At 43.9% G+C, this 19,219-nt stretch overlaps 1 long non-coding RNA gene across 1 annotated transcript; it reads left to right on the forward strand.

Annotated features, from left to right (window-relative positions):
• Positions 1-10,529: 10,529 nt before the first annotated feature.
• Positions 10,530-18,160, forward strand: LOC133466903 (uncharacterized). The gene is made up of 3 exons (XR_009785068.1): positions 10,530-10,909; positions 11,126-11,177; positions 18,085-18,160. It is a non-coding gene; the product is annotated as an uncharacterized LOC133466903 (long non-coding RNA).
• Positions 18,161-19,219: the final 1,059 nt, after the last annotated feature.

Below are 19,219 nucleotides of genomic sequence, written 5' to 3' on the forward strand. Positions count from 1 at the left end.
ATTCACCAAATGTTTTGTTCATCCTCGGGCAGAGTGTGCCTATGTGAAGCAGAACATTACTTGTCATTCAAGGTTATAATGATGCACCATCCCTTGCCCCTACTGCCTCTCTCAAAGGTCATCTTCACACTCACTTATTGGAATAAAAAGACTGTAGGAAATCTTATCCCATTCTCTCCCATGTGACTTTAAAAGAGAGATTTCACTGTATTACAACATTTGACTTCATTTGCATTTGACTATTTGGGAAGGGCAAACCACACATTGAAACTCAACCTCATTCAATGCAATTTTTACCACATGGCATTTAATGCTTACTATACTAACAGGTCATTCGTCATCACCGTTGTCGTAAAACGCGGAAAAGCAAAATTACTGGACATAATAATACACAGTATGGTAAGTTGATGGTTGGTCGTGTATCATTATGTGAGGAACATGACACACTAAATGGTTGACAAAAGCCTTTTGGGAAAAGCATTTTTTGTTTGTTTGAAAAAGACCACTCAAAACTGTGGAAGACAATTGAATGAACATTTTGTCTGTCACTGCCATTGTCTCTTCCTGAAGATAGTCAGTAAAAAGAAACCTTACATCACTGATTTTCAAGCTTCTTGGAACAAATCCTTGATACAATTGGTACAACGGCAATGCTTATCTCTTCCAGGTGCCGTCACTGTTTACAAGCTCGCATTGATTTAACATAACTTGTCCATAGCTGTTACCTATGTCTCCAAGTTATATACCAGCCATAATCAGGAATGTTTGGTGCTTGGCCCTCTCTTGTTCAACGCCGCTTGGCGATATCATACGCAAATATCATTGTTATGCAGACTATACATGCCTTTAAAACTGACTAACCCACGTAATTACTGTAATATAGAGGCATGTCTCACGGAGATTATAGGTGTGATATGTGTCCAATAACTTTTGGGTGTTTAACCCTGAGAAAAGTGAGATTATGATTACTGGCCCTGCCAGACACTGGCACCTGTTTAAGGCATGGCCACCCCACTGGCCAAACCAAAGGTAGCCCCCCCCCCCCCCAAGTTAACGATCAGTATTAATTAGATAGATGGCCGAAACAACAACCACCCACCCCCGCTGCCTCATTGAAAATTTAATTTCGTGGCCACTCCAGTAATTTTCCAATCACCCCCCACTGGTTTAGGGACACCACCCTGAGTTTTGATAAAAGTACCATTACCCAAAGTCATAAAAAAGTCAGCAAACAATCTCAGGGTTATATTTGACCAAGTCTCTCTATTCAAATACACACCAAGAATATGTACCAGAACTGCATTTTTCCATCTCTGGAAAATCATTAACATACAGCCTATTCTAACCACTAGTGAAGCAGAGATTATAGTTAATGCATTTGTTAGGTCTCGCCTCGACTATTGTAACGTGCTGGTTTCTGGTCTTCCCGTATCTAGTATTAAAAGCCTGTAGTCAGTACAAAATACTGCAGTGAGACTTGACGTTTGTAAAGTTTGTATTACTTTGATATTGGTCAACTTACATTACCTCTCAGTCCACTTGAGATGCAATTTTAAGGTTTTGTTACTTACAAATTATTCACTTGAGATGCGATTTTAAGGTTTTGTTAGTTCTAAAATATTACATGGCTTAGCACCTTCTTATCTGGCTGATTTAGTGGTACCGTATGTTCAGTCCCAAACTTATGTTTGCAACATGCTGGTCTTTTGGTAACTCCAGTACCCAAAAAGAATTATGCTGGCAGGTTCACGAGCATTTTCAATTCGGGCTCTGAAACGCCCTACCCACGGATATTCGAGCGGCTACCTCAGTAGAAATGTTTAAATCTTGATTTACGATTTACACTTTGGCATTTAGGTAAACTACACATAGGCCTGTTTTACTGCCACTTGTCCTCTCTTCCTCCCCCCTCCTAACCTGCTCGTAGAGGGGGCTACGTGGTGATGACTCAATCTGTGGCTGTTGCTGTATGAATTCTGAACCAAGCGACCGGGACAAGATCCGAGGTGGATCACTTTCCTGGAGGTGTTGTTCTGGAGCATTCTGTATTGACAGACAAGGCCAGGTCCTGAGGAAGAACCTCTTTCCTGAAGGCATCTACCTGCAGTGCTTCATCTCATCTCTTTAATTGGACTTTCATGCTGCTTCAATTAACATTGTACAACACTATATGTGGCAAATGTTGCCCACCCGGCATCCATTGCCTCTTAGTGATCCTGGAAGAGAAATCCCTCCATTTGTGGTCCCTTCTCAAGGTCTTCTTTTTTCCCCAAATAGGGTTTGGTGTTTTTCCTTACATGGTTGGAGGATTCAGATCAGGGGATGTCGCTGATCTTTGTTAACTGTGGGCCTATGAAGCCATTTTAGACGCCTTTGTTATTAATGGCTATACAAATAAACTTGACATTATTGGAATTTGCCAAAATAGATTCATGAGATTACAAATCTTTGCTCTTTATTTTCTGACATGTCCAGGGAATGATGGTGGTGGAGTTGCTTTAAACAATTCCATTATAGGCAATCACAATCAATGAGAATGAATCTGGCAGAAATAAGTGAGTCACCCTTTCAATAGTTGTATGAGTTGAGGTTGTATGCCTTGCTCAAAGGCACCTTGGCAGTGTTTAGGTAGTGAGCGGCCAGTCATCAACCAAGGCGACTTGTCCCAATCTCCACCTTCGTATGTCATGGATGTTTTGTTTTATGTCACATTTCTGTTCATTGGTCTGCACACATAAGATTCCAACATCAAATCCTTGTAGACTGAAACAATGTCACCCATTCCACACAGTTTTGGAGAATTAAAATAAACATTGTAGATTGGTCGACAAACTGTGGTTTGTGGTGACTCTCTCCTCTGGACGTGTCTATTGTCTTTGTTCTTCCACAAAACAAGAGATAAGTAAACAGCATTTCCATCCTGTTAAAGAATGAGCTCCAGCTTTGTTGCCTCACACATAACACGTTTTGGTATACCCGTTTTTTTTTTTTTTTTTTTTACAGCCCCCCAGTTGCTCCTTGTTTAATGTCTTGTTTCATTGCAGCATCAATCACTCAGCTTGCTGCTTTCCTCAGGCACAAGCTTCAGACTGATTACCTTTTAGGAGTTCAATATAACGACAGGAGGCCAAGCTTATATCTGAAGTGATAAATGTGTGCTAAGTGACTACAACCAATTGGGAGGTCTTGGAGCAATATCTAATAATGTTAGACAATGCAAAAAATTAGCTCCGCTTACAGCTCAAAAACGAAGAGAGGAAGTCTGATCTCGACACTTCTCTTGGGGTATGACTTTGAAACCTCAATTTGCAATGGCAGAGGATTGAGGGCGAATGAACCAGGAAGATATGAAGTATTATTTGAAGGTGCACAAGAGCGTTCCCACAGCTAATTTAATTTACTATGCTTCATCATTGCACTGGTTTCACCTCTGCAATGTGCTTAACTCAGCAATTTCCACTCCTCTCGTTTTCCTTTGAAAAGAAAAAAATAATTACAAAAATATTAATTGCAACTAAATCATGAAAATAAACCTTGGAAAAACACCTGCAACCCCCTCGAGAGGGTGACAACAGAAACTTGCAAATGCCAGTGCTCTTGTGAGTTATATGAACCTTGAATCATAACCGTCAACAGGCATGACCTAGGGACAGTTGTGTGACATTTATTTGAAATAATTTTATTGTCATGGTCTATGTTTTGGTTTGGGTTGTGTTTGGTATTGTTTCATGTTTTCCTGTGTTCCATGTTTTTCATGTCTTGTGTGCTCATTTAGTTATTGTGTCCACATGTTCTCGTCAACCTTCTACCTTGTGCTGACCAATCAGCTCCCTCCAGCTACTTGTGTTTTGTCCAGGTGTTCCTCGTTGTCAATCTGTATTTAGTTCTTTGGTTTCTTTCAGTTCTTGTTGGTTCATTGTCATTGTCGTTGTCAGGTGTCATTGTCTCTGTCTGCGTCATGTCTTAGTCGCCAGTTGTCACTCAGTTATTTCACCAGTCATGTTTTGTTTCCAGTTTTATGTTTCTTAAAGTGTTTCTTTGTTACTTTGGTTATCAGTTGTGGGACTTTATTTAGTTTTTTTTAGTTTAGTTCCTTGTTTGTCTTTTTTTCCTGCACTCCTGCCTTGCCTCCCTACACTTGGGTCCTCCACATTTTTGCCTTCCCTTGAAAAACCCTAATCGTGACATTTATGACAGAAGCATCATTTTTATACACAGAACAACCAGTTGGCATGACTGCTCCTGGTTTTATTTTTCCAGAGAGCGTGTCTGTCAGAAATGTTGCATTCAACAATGCGTAATGCAGAAAATAACCTCCTGTGGTTTCTTTGTAGCATATCTGTGCTCAAAGAAACTGGGTACTTCTAAAGTGGCCGAATCCCCTTTTGCAGTGGTTCACTTTCTTCATGGATAAATATATAAAATAATAGTGAATCAGATATAGCCTTTGTGTAAATGTTTTCCCTTAATAGACGAGACCATCTCTGAACAACATTCTCCCAAAATATATTTTTACACGGAAAATAGTCAATTGTCCTAATTGTGTGAATGCAGAGGCAACAAACATCTACATAAATGATACTGCGCACCAAAATAGACACATAGCTGTGTTGACCAATGCAACTATAATCCCGACAAGAAAGATAACGCCATTCTGGAAGTTTCCAGTTTCAAACACCAAACTTTATTTGTACACAGATGGAATTTCAGGCTCAATAATTTAAATAGGGCCATTAAAAAGTTGTGATTTGCTAAAAAGGATATCATTACAGGATGATTTCTACTATGAGGATAAGGTTCCAGCTTACAGGAGTGGAGCAGTCACCTCCACCACATGGTACATGGTAGGAGAGGTCACACCGCATAACAAAAGGTACATAGGTAAAAAAAAATACACAACAGCGTAAACATGCCAATCAGACCTAGAGAAGGGAGAAACTTCTATCTGTGATCTAGCCTATGGCAGTCAACTTGTACTGGAACAAGAGCTTCACAATATAAAGGACTCTTATTACTGCTTTCCAAAAGAAAAAGAAAATAACAATCAAATAGAAAAAAAAATAACCATCTTGAAAAACAAAGGCTAAAATAGCAGTAGCAACTGCCCTAATGTCTTCCCTCACTACATCTATCAACCTTCTCTTTGGTCTTCCTCTAGTTCTCTTGCCTAGCAGCTCCATACTCATCACCCTTCTACCAATATACTCACTTTCTCTCCTCTGGATGTGTCCAAACCATCGATGTCTGCTCTCTCTAACTATGTCTCCAAAACATCTAACCTTGGACATCTCTCTGATGAGCTCATTTCTAATCCTATCCAACCTGGTCACTCCAAGAGCGAACCTCAACATCTTCATTTCCGCCACCTCCAGCTCTGCTCCCTGTTGTCTCTTCAGTGCCACTGTCTCTAATCTTTACATCATGGCAGGCAATCACCACTATCTTATAAACATTGCCCTTCATACTAGCAGAGACTCTTCTGTCACAGAATACACCAGACACCTTCCTCCACCCGTTCCAGCCTGCTTGGACCCATTTCTATACTTCCTTAACACACTAACAATTGCTCTGGACTTTTGACCCCAAGTGCAGTATTTAAAGACCTCCACGCTCGCTATCTCTTCTCCCTGTAGCTCCACTGCCCCCCACTCCTCCCACCTCTCTCATTCATTCACATATATTCTGTCTTACTTCGGCTAATCTTCATTCCTCTCCTTTCCAGTGCATGCCTCTACCTTTCTAACTGTTCTTCCACAATCTCCCGAATTTCACAGCAGATCACAGTGTCATCTGCGTACATCATAGTCCACAGGGATTCCAGTCTAACCTCATCTGTCAGCCTATCCATCACCACCGCAAACAGGATGTGGAGCAGTTTCCGGACGAGGCTCCGTTGGGAAGTAATTGTGGTGCAAGTTCTCCCCAACCGTGTGGCAAGCAATGCCACTGCCAGCGCGCCGGCCAACCTGCACTTGAAATGTGTCTTTTTCTCTTTTCTTCCTTTTTCTTCAAACCATCCCTCGTGAGCGCTCTTGCCAACCCCTGGAAAGTCGAACCGGCTGCCTAAATTGGTCAACACACGTAAGTCCAACACCAGTTTGTGTTGCCTGTTTTTGTGCTCGCGATCTTGGGTTTGTGTTTCCGCGTTTGTGTGCGTGACTTTTGACGCAAACCTCTCGGGTGGGTGGGCTTTATGAGGAATGAGTCCTCATTGGCTAATTCGTTTTGAGTGACGGGCTAATTCCCCCCGGATGTGATTTTTTATTTTTTTCTCGTGTCACACTGAGCAGAGCCAACGACAAGAATGCAAGATTCAATTTTCAATCACCTTAAGGAAGTGTAAGTATCCATCGTGTATTTTGTCAATGCTGTACTAGGAAGAAGTGATGTTGTAACATTATGCTAGTAACATATTAGAAGTGCACAGCCAGAGTTGATCAACAATTTAGCAGCTAAATATTGTTAGCAATACTGCTAACGTTAGCTACCACACTGACTCGGCCGTACTGTTTACTATAAGGCCACTGGCCACATTTCTTACTAAATTCAATTCAACACTTAAAACCAGTATGGCTTAAAGACGTAAAGCCCCCCCCCCCAAAGAGGTTTGTGCCAAAGCTCACTGACACAGATAGGGAAATGTACACGAAAAAACAACTGAAATGTAAGCGAAAAAAACAAACGCAAACGCAAAAGACAACATCGCGAGCACAAAAAACAGAAATGTATGCAAGAAAAACAGGCAACGCAAGCGCAAAAGTCGTCATCGCGAGCCCCAAAAACTTTGGCACGTCTGTGATTTAAAGGTTTTTGTGTGAATCTTTTTAGGACTTTTCCGATCTAAAAAGTTTTGTGTGAATCTTATTGGCATCAATCTGATTCCTTCCATTCCCCTTTACATCAACACAGGCTCCCAGGCGAGGCTTGTCTGCATTCCACTGCAGTGGATAACGTCATTGACACCAGCACCCGGGTTTCCTGCTCATCCACCTGACTATTATTGTCATCTGATTAGTATAAAGTGTCTTTAAGTGTCTTAAGAAGCATTATGTAAGCAAAGCAAAGCAAATTTATTTATATAGCGCATTTCATACACAAGGTAACTCAGTGCGCTTTACATGATTAAAAGCATTTAAAAACAAAGAAAAAAACAGCTTATAAACATTCAAAAGAAAGACAAAAATAAAAGTACAATTAAAACAACGTACAGTGTGAGAAATATCCACTCCTATCATAACACTCCCATTACAGCACTTATCAATTCCGGTGCCGATGACAATTTTATTTATGAAGGTATTGTTCACCAGCTCCAACTCCCTTTCCAACCACTTCCGTCCCTGAAAAAAGTCACAGCCCTGGATGGCCGAGTCATTTTCCCAGTCACCCACCAAACTGTGCCTATCACGCTACTCATTTCTGGTAATCACCGTGAGAACATTTCACTCTTCGTCATTGCTTCCCCTGAGACCCCCTTGGTTCTTGGAATTCCCTGGCTCAAACATCACAACCCTGCCATAGACTGGACGCATTTATCTATCACTGGGTGGAGTCCCCATTCCCATTCTCACTGACTGCTCTCCGCTATACCACCCTCGTTCACCCCAGTGGACCTCTCACGGATTCCCGAAGAGTATCATGACCTCTCCCCAGTATTTAGCAAGGACTTGGCTATCTCACTACCGCCCCCCCTCCCCACCCCCCCACCCCCACCACCACCCGTACGACTGTGCCATAGACCTCTTGCCGGAGCTCCACTTCCCATCAGGTCCAAGAGAGGGGGATGAATGGAAGACCGCCTGCAATACCCCACTCGGACACTTCGAATATCTGGTCATGCCATTCGGTTTAACAAACTTTTCCAAACATTCATCCACGACATCCTCCGTGACATGCTAAACCGGTTCGTGTTCGTGTACCTTGATGACATCCTCATCTTCTCCCGCTTCCCCGAAGAACACCGCATGCATGTGCGCAAAGTCCTCCAGCACCTCCTCGAGAACTGTCTGTTTGTCAAACGTGAAAAATGTGAATTCCACCTCTCCTCAACCCATTTTCTCGGCTACATCATTGCAAAAGGACAACTGCAACCGGACCCCGCCAAGATCCAAGCAATCACTGACTGGCTCATCCCCACCACCTGGAAAGAACTGCAACGTTTCCTCGGATTTGCCAACTTCTACCGTCGATTCATCCGCAACTACAGCAAGTTCCCTATCCCTAGGTCACTTTTCCCATCGCCTGTCCCCTGCTGAGGGGAATTATGACGTCGGCAACCGAGAGCTGCTGGCCATAATATGGGCCCTGGAGGCACTGGCTGGAGGGGACTGAACTGCCATTCATCATTTGGACTGACCACAAGAACCTTGCTTACCTCCGTTCCGCTAACCGTCTCAACCTCCAACAAGCTCGCTGGGCACTATTCTTGAGCAGGTTCAACTTCAGTCTCTCTTCCGTCCCGGTTCCCGTAACACCAAGCCTGATGCCCTGTCCCGAATTTAATCAACCCCGTACAGCTCAGCTCCTGTTTCAATCGAGCAGGTGGTCAAGAAGTCTCAAAAAACCCAACCAGAACCAAAGACTGCGAACCGCCTATTTGTACCAGATTCTGCACATTCTAACGTCCTCCAGTGGGCCCACAGCTCGAAACTCACTTGTCACCCTGGCATCAATCGTACTACCCAGTTCTTCAAGCAGCACTTCTGGTGGCCCAGCCTCATCAAAGACACCCGAGAATTCGTCCAAGCCTGCTCCGTCTGCGCCTGAGGGAAGTCGTCACACCTGCCCCAAGCTGGTCTGCTGTGCACCTTGCCGATTCCAAGCCCCCCTTGTTCTCACATCGCCGTGGACTTTATTTGTGGCCTACCCCCCTCAGAAGTTAACTCAGTCATTCTCGCTATCATCAGAAAATGCTAACCTCCTCGTTTTGCATATCTTTAAATGCCATGGTATTCCCATCGACATTGTCTCCGACCGTGGTCCCCAGTTCATCACAAGTCTGGAAGGAATTGTGCAAGGCCATGGGCGCAGCAGCCAGCTTATCCTCGGGATATCACCCTCAAACTAACCGCCAGACGGAGTGGGCTAACCAGTCCCTGGAAACGGCTCTCCGCTGTGTTGCCACACGCAACACCTCCTCATGGAGTACATTCCTCTCATGGATCCAGTACGCTCACAATTCCCCTCTCAGCTCCACTACCAGTATGTCCCCGTTCATGGCTTGCTATGGTTACCAACCCCCATTATTCAAAGAACAGGAGCAGGCAGTGGCAGTTCCTGTCGTTAAAGATCACATCCAGAGAGTCTAGGCTGTGTGGAAGGACGTCCGGGCGGCGTTGACCGTCATCGCTCCTGACGGCCGAATACAAAATGGGTCAGTCCGTCTGGCTTTCTTCCCATGACTTCCCACTTCAAACTGAGTCCTGTAAGCTCACTCTGCACTTCATTGGTCCTTTACCCATTACCAAGACTATCAATCCTACTTCCGTCCAATTAAAACTTCCGCGACGACCATCCGGCCTTCACTGTGTCCTTAACGTGAGGCCCAAGGGGAGGGGGTATCAATTCACATCCGGTATGGGTCGGAGGAGCGTTCTTGGATATCCCGTAAACTCATCATCGATCACTCCCTTCTGGAGGACTTCTATGCGGCTCACCCGGGGAAGCCTGGCAGGACGTCGAGAGGCGTCCGTTGAGGGGGGGTACTGTCATGAACTGCCCTGCAGTACTATTGTTGGAGTCTGGGTGACGCTTTGCGCCCTCTCGCCCTCTCTCTCCCCTCCCCTCTCTCTTTCCAGCACATTCCTCAAGCCGCGCACCTGTCACCAATCAACCCTCGTCACCACCTGCACATAAGCCTGCCTGATCTCGGAAATCCTCGCCAAAATATTGCAGCTTCTCCAAGTGGTACCACGGCTCACCTGCCTCACATAAGCCACACTATTCCTCGACCCCTTTTATGATTTCTGTGTCTCTCCTCATTCAAAATGTTTCCCCCGTGTTCCTGATCTACGTCATTCCTGCCACCCCGCCGCCAAGCCAGCCACATGTCCTCACCACTGCCTGCCAACGCACCTAGGACCACCTCCATTACCTTCCCTAATAAAATGTTCATCATAACCTATCTGCCTCCGCCTGCTCTTGGGTCCAGCGCCGCTCCATTCATGACAGCTACCGATACTTTTCAATAATCAAGGTAGATTCATTATCATTTTGCTAAATCTCAATTAACTGTCATGACCATCAAGGGTTTTTGTGATGTTTCCTTTTGATTAATAAATAGTTACAACCCAGGACAGAATTAGGACAAAGTTTATTGATAAATTGAAAATACTTTATTATCAAAAGGTGTTTTCTTTTGCATGATTTTTCATGTGCTTACATACATTTGTAGTGTTACCACTGTACCTTACAGGCTTTTTACAGATTGTACAGCTTTCCACTGTGTCATTTTCGGCCTGAAAATATAGCCACATGGCGCTCCTTTTCCTTTCTGCCTTTCTGCTGGATGGTATCTCAGTGGATGCATGCGTTGTGTGTGTACTGGTGGGAGGCTCGCTTGCTTGTTTGCTTTGTGCTGCTAAGTCACGTGACGGCACACCAGTGAAACACAAGAGGGAGGAGGAGGAGCAAAGGTCTGCCTGCTCTCCGCTGAGATAGAAACGGCGAGACCGGCGACCTGGCTGTCGCTTACTTGACGAAACCGAAGCAGTGCATACAAGAGCAAAACTGAAAATACTTTATTGATATTTTCCCGCTACTTTCAATAAGATACTGATACTGACTTGGTATCAATACTATTGATATTTGGATCGATCCCCCCACCACTAATGCCAGGGAAACAGAATGGAGAGAAAGACAATAGCTATGGCATCGGCATTTTAGGAGTGGTAGCAAGAAGAAGCCAGCTGAGGTACAGAAGCCTGACAGGCAGGGAGAGATGTTAATGCAACAGTTCTTAGTTATTATTGTGTTCAACCTGTACGACAAATAAAATGTCGATAGTGTTTTTTGTTTAAAAAAAAAAAATATACACATACATATAAAACTGTTTTGGAAATAGTTTCGGCATATTTACAGTAAGTCAGAATCTGACAGGTTTGTTTTTATTTTTTACAAACACCTCAAGCTCAACAGTTAAACTCAGAGAGTGAGAAACAGAGGAGGAACCCCCAGACACAGTGAGTGCTGTCTCCATTGAACCGCCAGGTCACGCTCACATATGCATGCTTGAATATACAGTACGTGTAACGTCAAAAATGCTGACTCCATTACATTATTGTTTAAAGCATTTCATAATTTGTTAGTAATATTCCCAGCCACCTTACTGAATATTATTTGGCTCCTTCCCTGATTGATATGGACCTTAACAGAATTATTGTCTGAGGGTGAAATGTTTCTAAACCTCTGACGCAGTGGCTCATTGTGTAGCAACTTGATCTCATGCTCAATAAGGTCGGTACTTCCCAAACCTCCTTCAAAATCTGGAGAGAGAAAAAACAGCCTGATGTTTTTTTAGCACGAACCTAATCGTAGCCTGCTCTTCCTCTGGCACATTGCATAGGTTTAATGACTCTGTGAGATTATAGGTGTCGCTGACCTGCCCTACCTGAGAGTTAAGGGTAGCCACGTTAGCAAAACTTTCTGGCTTGCAGATGCGTGCAGGTAAGCTTACTATCTGGCCCTTATTCAACAGCCTTAGGGCGCAGTGGGGGTAAAGTTTAGCATCAATATTGCCAATATCGACCACTGAATTGTAGGTAGTACCACAATGCAATGTGACCATGCATGGCAGGAGATGCTAGCAAACTTGCAGGAAGAGCAGCGTGTTAACAAAGGATTCTAATAAAGCATGAGAAAAGGGATAATATTTTTCTGAACAGGTTCCTGCCAACAACTTTACTGTCCCCCGAGGTATCCTCACAACTCTACTAGCTTCTGCCAATGTCCTGGCTCTAACCTTTTGGCACTTCTGGAGAACCTTCTTCCACAATGCAGGGAACAACTGCTTAGCATTCAAGCATCACATTCATACCTCCAACCCCCCATGATGTCTGTTTCTGGTCAGGGCCCAAGGGGGTGCTAAACACCTAGGAAGTCCCTTTTGGAAATGAATATACACAATGAAGAAATGTCAAGCGCTACGTATCGTATGAAATGATATGCTCATTAGCTGCTGTGAGTTGTAACTAGGGTTGGGAATCAAAAACCGGTTCCCAGTAATTTAATTCCTAGGATGATTCTTCTTATCCATTCCTCTTGGGCCTGGTACACAAAAATATTTTTCCACTCTTAAAAGATTGTTTTATCTGCTACAGACCCCACACACAAAAATCGGGCATTCAAAAGGTTTGGTTGTCATGTGTGTGGTGTGCTCCGAGAATCTCAACAACACCACATCACCCACATAAATATTCTATCTCGAGTCCAGTCATCCAAGACCGGAACCTCGAGTGATCTAACATGATCGTAACGAGAGTGGAGAATCTTGCAGCAGGTGTAATACTTTTCAGGTGACTTTGGGGCACAAGTAGCAAAGGTAAAATGTATCATTTATTTTATTGACGGTAATATTTAAAAGTAAAATCAACGCTGGGCAGTGCAAGATTAGCAGCAAGTTACCTACCTAATAGTTCCACGGCAAATTTCTTGCCAAGTCTTGTCCTTGTCGTTTTGGTTGTGGTATGATTTGGCGGCTCCATGAGCTGGTCCTCCATTTGTGACATCCACCAAACTTTATGCTTTGGCAAGTACATGTTCATTCATTCTCAGCACCGCTTATCCTGTTCAGGGTCGCGGGGCGCTGAAACCAATCCCAGCTGACTTCGAATGAAAGGCGCACTACACCCTGAACTGGTCGCCAGTCAGTCGCTGGGCACATATAGACAGACAACCATTCGCAGTCAGATTCACACCGTCGCTGAGTGGAAACTGAACTCACGCTGCCCGCACCAAAGTCAGGCGAGTGTACCGCTACACCATCAGTGACAAGCAAGTACATGTTTGTTTTGATTTTTTGTGCTTCCTGGTTCCCAGCTCAGGTGACACGTCACTTCTTGATTGGGTACATTCCTTTTCACGTCACAACTCTCGCCGTCAATTACTCGGGAGACATCGGCTTCTCCCACATACTGTACAAGAAGAGTTTTGTTCGTAAATATTGAACACGTTCATTATTTAAGATTCTCGGCCCCAACCTGTTTCGGACCCTAAACTTGGATCCACTCTTAACACACGTCAGACTCAAGCACAATCCTATAGGATAATCTTATAAGACATAAAATGGTTTGACATTCGATGTCTGCTGGGCGTTGTCGTTTGTTTTGCGGTTAAATCCAATGTGTTATTTCCTAGTATCGATAGAATCGATTGATTACCTTTTAAAATTACTTAAATCAATATATTTAATTCTGGAAGGCTAACTTGCCGTGCAGAGATAAATCCAGTTGGATAGTAGGAATAAAAATCAATACAGCAGGCGTGACCTAATGGTTAAGATCAGCACCTGCCACCGTGGGGGACACCCTGCAAACAGTCCTTGGTACATATCCCCACCTGAGCGCATGTTGTCGATGTGTCCCTGGGCAAGACACTTTACCCACATCGCCTACGAATGAATGTGGGTGGATGTTTGTAGGTGGTCGGAGGGACCTTGGGCACAGAATGGTAGCCACGCTTCCGTCAGACTGCCCCAGGGCAACTGTGGCTACACAAGTGGCTTACCACCAACAGGGTGTGACTGAGGAGTGATTGAATAATGCATTAAATTATAAAGTGTTTTTGAATACCTAGAAAAGAGCTATATACTGTACCAGTAAGTATAATACATTCATATTATTATTATTATTATTATTATTATTATATGACCTGATAATCTGGCATTAGTGTTCCAATGGATGATTTTGTACAGCTGACCTTTGCATGGGATGGGACGAGGGGAGCTGTTTCGTGGAGCAACCTGAGGAGCAAGTTTCAGCTATTATTACACCCATAGCACATTTGACACTGTAGATGTTAAATAGTGTCCTAAGGGACCCAGGTCAGGGTAGGGAAGACATAATAAATAATAATAATTTAAAAATTCACTTGGAATCCAAAAGGGCTTCATGTAATCAATTATATTTTTTCAAGAAGACAGACTGGGAGACTTAAACATTGTAAAACACAGCAGTGCAGGCAAGCAAACAAGCCTTGTTTGTAAAGAAGGGAGCAAAACTTTCACAAACATCGACTGGAGCTTCCAAGCTTTGTGTGCATTAAGAACACATCCATCCATCAATCCATTTTCTACACCGCTTATCCTCACTGGAGTCGCGGGTATGCTGAAGCAGGAGACGGGGTACACCCTGAACTGGTTGCCAGCAATCGCAGGGCACATACAAACAAATAACCATTCGCACTCACATTCATAGCTATGGGCAATTCAGAGTCTTCAATAAACCTACTGTGAATGTTTTGGTGATGTGGGAGGAAACCAGAAAACTGACTATATGCCCTGACAACAAATAAAACAATGCCACTCTGGGACTCTCACCTAGGGAATACCACTTTTAGATCATATTCTATCCAGAGTTTCCACTGAGTTCCCACTTTCCAACACTAAATGTATTTGTGAACAGATGGAATTCAGGTTCATTAAAAAAAAATAAGGCCCATTTACATTTTTGAGTTCATTAAACAATAGCTATGATTTGAAAAGAATATCACTACGGGCAGCATGGTTAGCACATTTGCCTCACAGTTGTAAGGACCTGGGTTCAAATCCAGCCTCCGCTGTGTGGAGTTCTCCCCGTGCCTGCATGTGTTTTTTCCAGGTACTCCTCCGATTTCCCCCACATTCCAAAAACATGCATGGTAGATTAAATGAAGACTCTAAATTGCCCTTAGGTGTGAGTGTGAGTGCGAATGGTCACCCAGAGACAGCTGAGCTAGTTGCCAGCACACCCGTGACCCAAGTGAGGATAAGTGGTATGGAAAAAGGATGGATGGGTGGATATTACTACAGCAATAGGGTCCGAAGTATCCGGTATCGCATCACTAAATGCGACATAAAATTTAGTCTTTAACGATGTATTCCTTAGTTTCCATCACTACAATTTGCGATGTATGTTTTGAACCATTTATTTCTCATAACTCAACAAAGACAGCTTGGATTTATCACAGAAATGAATACTGCGTAGCAAGCAGAGGTAAACAGCTATGCAATTGCTGATTGGTCAAAAGTTAGTCAAAACGAACTCATAGCAGCTAGCAGACGATAAAATGCAACATGCCAAGCTCACGGACGTTTGAAAACTGGGCAAAAAGCCCCATGTGCTTTCTTATTGTGATTAAAGAGGGTGCCGTAGATGAGATACACTGTTGCCTTTGTCACCAACATGCAAATGTAAATAAATTTTACAGGCATCGGACTAAAAATAGATAACGTTGACAACAGTGGCGAATGGCGAGCCCAGCCCTATTTTGGGTGGGCTCAAGCAAGTTATGACATAATTTGATTGTCCATGCATCGCCTTTGAAGGAAACATCGACCTTCCCAACATCGGTTAGCCGGCTTGCTACAACTCGCTGGCGTATAGTCTTCATATCTGTGGTCTGAACCGCCACACACATTTCCAGCTGTGTTAACGCTAATGACCAGGTAATGCTTGATTTACAACCCTAACACAATCTATGAAGTTACAGTTGACCACACGGTGATGAAGTATGAGCAGGAAAAAAGTTGGCATGCCCTGCAAAAGCTCTATTTTACCAAGATTATTGTAGTTCTAGTCGAAACAAATTAAAATTTGACACAAAAATAAATAAATTGCCAATGGAGCATTACAAAAGAAAATTACTCCCCTGGCATACTTTTTGTCTGCATATTTCAAGTAAAAATTACCTTGAAACAAGTGAAAATTGATTAAAAACAAGGTGATGAGTCTTTTTTTTAGAAAGATTTTGAGTTTTTGCATTGTGATTGTCAGCCAGGTGCAGATAAGAGACTAAAAAAATACTTCATGATAATGCGTTTGTCCTGTTTTTTGTGTGTGTAGTTATACTGTATATACTACATTTCGAAAAGTGCTGCAAATATATTAATATTTTGAATATTAGTCAAACCAAAAGGTGACCTTATAAACAACTTATCACTTCTTTAATAGGGCGAGATCCTAGCAGAGACTCGTCTGTCACAGAATACACCTAACACCTTCCTCCACCCGTTCCAACCTGCTTGGACCCGTTTCTTCACTTCCTGACCACACTCACTATTGCTCTGGACGGTTGACCCCAAGTATTTAAAGTCCTCCACCCTTGCTATCTCTTCTCCCTGTAGCATCACTCTTCCCCCACCACCCCTGTCATTCATGCACATATATTCTGTTTTACTTCGGCTAATCTTCATTCCTCTGCTTTCCAGTGCATGCCCACATCTTTCTAACTGTTCCTCCACCTGCTCCCTGCTTTCACTGCAGATCACAATGTCATCTGCAAATATCATGGTCCACGGGGATTCCAGTCTAACCTCATCTGTCAGCCTATCCATCACCACTGCAAACAGAAAGGGGCTCAGAGTTGATCCCTGATGCAGTCCTACCTCCACCTTAAATTCGTCTGTCACACCTACAGCACACCTCACCGCTGTTCTGCTGCCCTCGTACATGTCCTGTATTATTCTAATATACTTCTCTGCCACTTCAGACATCCACATGCAGTACCACAGTTCCTCTCTGGGTACTCTGTCATAGGCTTTCTCTAGATCTACAAATACTTAATATAGCTCCTTCTGACATTATACATAACACCCTGAATTTCAAGTTTCAGCCTCATCACTCGAGCTGATACTCTTTTCACCGCCAAGACATTTTTAGCCAACTCTTCTTTTAAAATAACCCCAACTCCATTTCTCTTCCCATCTACACCATGGTAAAATATTTTAAACCCTGCCCCTAAACTTCTAGCCTTACTGCCTTTTCACCTGGTCTCCTGGACATATATATCAACCTTTCTCCTCATCATCATGTCAACCAAATCCCGAGATTTTCCTGTCATAGTCCCAACATTCAAAGTCCCCACATTCAGTTCTAGGCTCTGTGCTTTCCTCTTCTCTTTCTGCCAAAGAACCCGCTTTCCACCTCTTCTTCTTCTTCGACTTCGACCCACAGTAGCTGAATTTCCAACGGCGCCCTGCAGGTTGACTGCGGCGGTGGCGGACGTTGTTAACCCGGGCCACGACCGATCCGGTATGGAATTCTTTGGATGAACGCTCATATTTGTTTGGCAAAGTCTTAAGCCGGATGCCCTTCCTGACGCAACCCTCTGCATTTATCCGGGCTTGGGACCGGCTTACAGTTTGCACTGGCTTGTGCCCTGCATAGGGCTGCATTCCTCCCGCTCCAGAGTGAATCCCGTAAACTCACTCCGCGCTTTATAGGTCCCTTCCCGATTACGAAAATCATCAATCCCACGTCAGTTCAACTAAAACTTCCACAAGCTCTGAAGATTCATCGGACGTTCCACGTGTAACTACTCAAGCCTGTCTCCACCTGCACTCTTAGCCCTCCGGCCGTACACCCCTACGCCCCCCCCCCCCCACGTTATCGACAACCATCCGGCCTTCACAGTTTCGCGCATCCTTGACGTGAGGCCCAGGGGCAGGGATTACCAATTCCTTGTGGACTGGGAGGGGTATGGTGTAGAGGAACGCTCCTGGATCTTCCGCAAGCTTATTCTCGATGACTCCCTGATTAGGGACTTTTACGCATTTCACCCTGGGAAGCCGGGCAGGAAGCCAGGGGGCATCCATTGAGAGGGCGGCACTGTCAGGAGCTGTGCCATGCAGTTCCCTTGTTGGAGCCTCGGTGGCGCTGTGCGGCCTTCTCGCCCGCTCTCTCTCTCCCTCTCTCTTCCCAGTAATCAGCACCACCTCGGCCGTGCACCTGTTGTCAATCAGCCTTCATCGTCACCTGCATTTAAGCCTGTCAGATCAGAGACTCCACTGTCAGAGTATTAACCTTCACCCGTGATACACCGGCTCGCAACTTGCACGTAAGCTACGCCAGTCCTTGCAATATTTCTGACCTCCATGTTCTTACTTGTCCTCAGTGCTCCTTCTCTGTTCCCCGCCTTGCTGACTTCTTCCACCACACCACCAAGCCATCCACCTGCTCACGCCACCGCCTGCCGCATGCTCCGTCTCAACGACCCGCCGGTATGCCTCAAGGATCCACATACGAATCTCTTCTCAATAAACCATTCTCCACAAACTTCTTCAGCCTCCGCCTGCTTCTGTTTGTAATATTTATTACAAACTATTTCAAAATATCAGTCACCTTTAGAAACTGTCTATACCCATAAACTGCCAGAGAAATGTAGATAATAAAGCAATGTATAATAGGAACATTCATTTGATACAGGATCAATGGAAATGGATAAATGTAATCAATTGTCACATCTGCCTATACAACATAGCCAGCAGGTGGCAAGGCATGAGGACGTGGCAGTATTCAAGTGTCCACAATTCCCTGGAGCATTGTCTTAACCCTTCATCTCCTCTGCAAACAGAGTGGAAGGGGAAGGGCTAAGGGGTAGAATTAGCCGATGGGTGGGTAGGTGTATGGATGGATGGATGGATGGACGGATGGATGGATGTATAGATGGATGTTTATATACTTTTGGAGGAGAGTGTACAGTATTGTAAACTGCATGTATCCGTACTCAGATTTTTTTGATCGAAATGTTTGATAGGTATACTGAGTTGTCACAGAACATATTGTATTGCCAGAAGTATTCGCTCATCTATCTTGACTCATATATGATTTTAAGTGCTGTCCCATTGTAAATCCATATGGTTTAATATGATGTTGTTATACCATTTGCAGCTATGTATAACAGCTTCACCTCTTATGAGAAGGCTTTCAACAAGGTTTAGGAGAGAGTGAGAATTTTGTGCCCATTCTTCCAGGAGTATATTTGTGAGGTCACACACTGATGTTGGACGAGAAGGCCTGGCTCACTGTCCACTCAAAATCAACCCAAAGGTGTTCTATCAGGTTGAGGGGAGGTGTCTGTGCAGGCCAGTCAAGTTCATCCATCCCAAATTCTCTCATCCATCTCTTTATGGACCTTGCTTTGTGCATGGGTTTTTAAAAAATGCAATTGAAACTTTTATACTAAGTCCATGTTAGTAACTCTATGGAGCACTTATTAGCCAAAATATGGGACCTTTATAACCCCGTGG

Source organism: Phyllopteryx taeniolatus, chromosome 17, assembly GCF_024500385.1.
Source record: "Phyllopteryx taeniolatus isolate TA_2022b chromosome 17, UOR_Ptae_1.2, whole genome shotgun sequence".
Taxonomy (NCBI): Eukaryota; Metazoa; Chordata; class Actinopteri; order Syngnathiformes; family Syngnathidae; genus Phyllopteryx; species Phyllopteryx taeniolatus.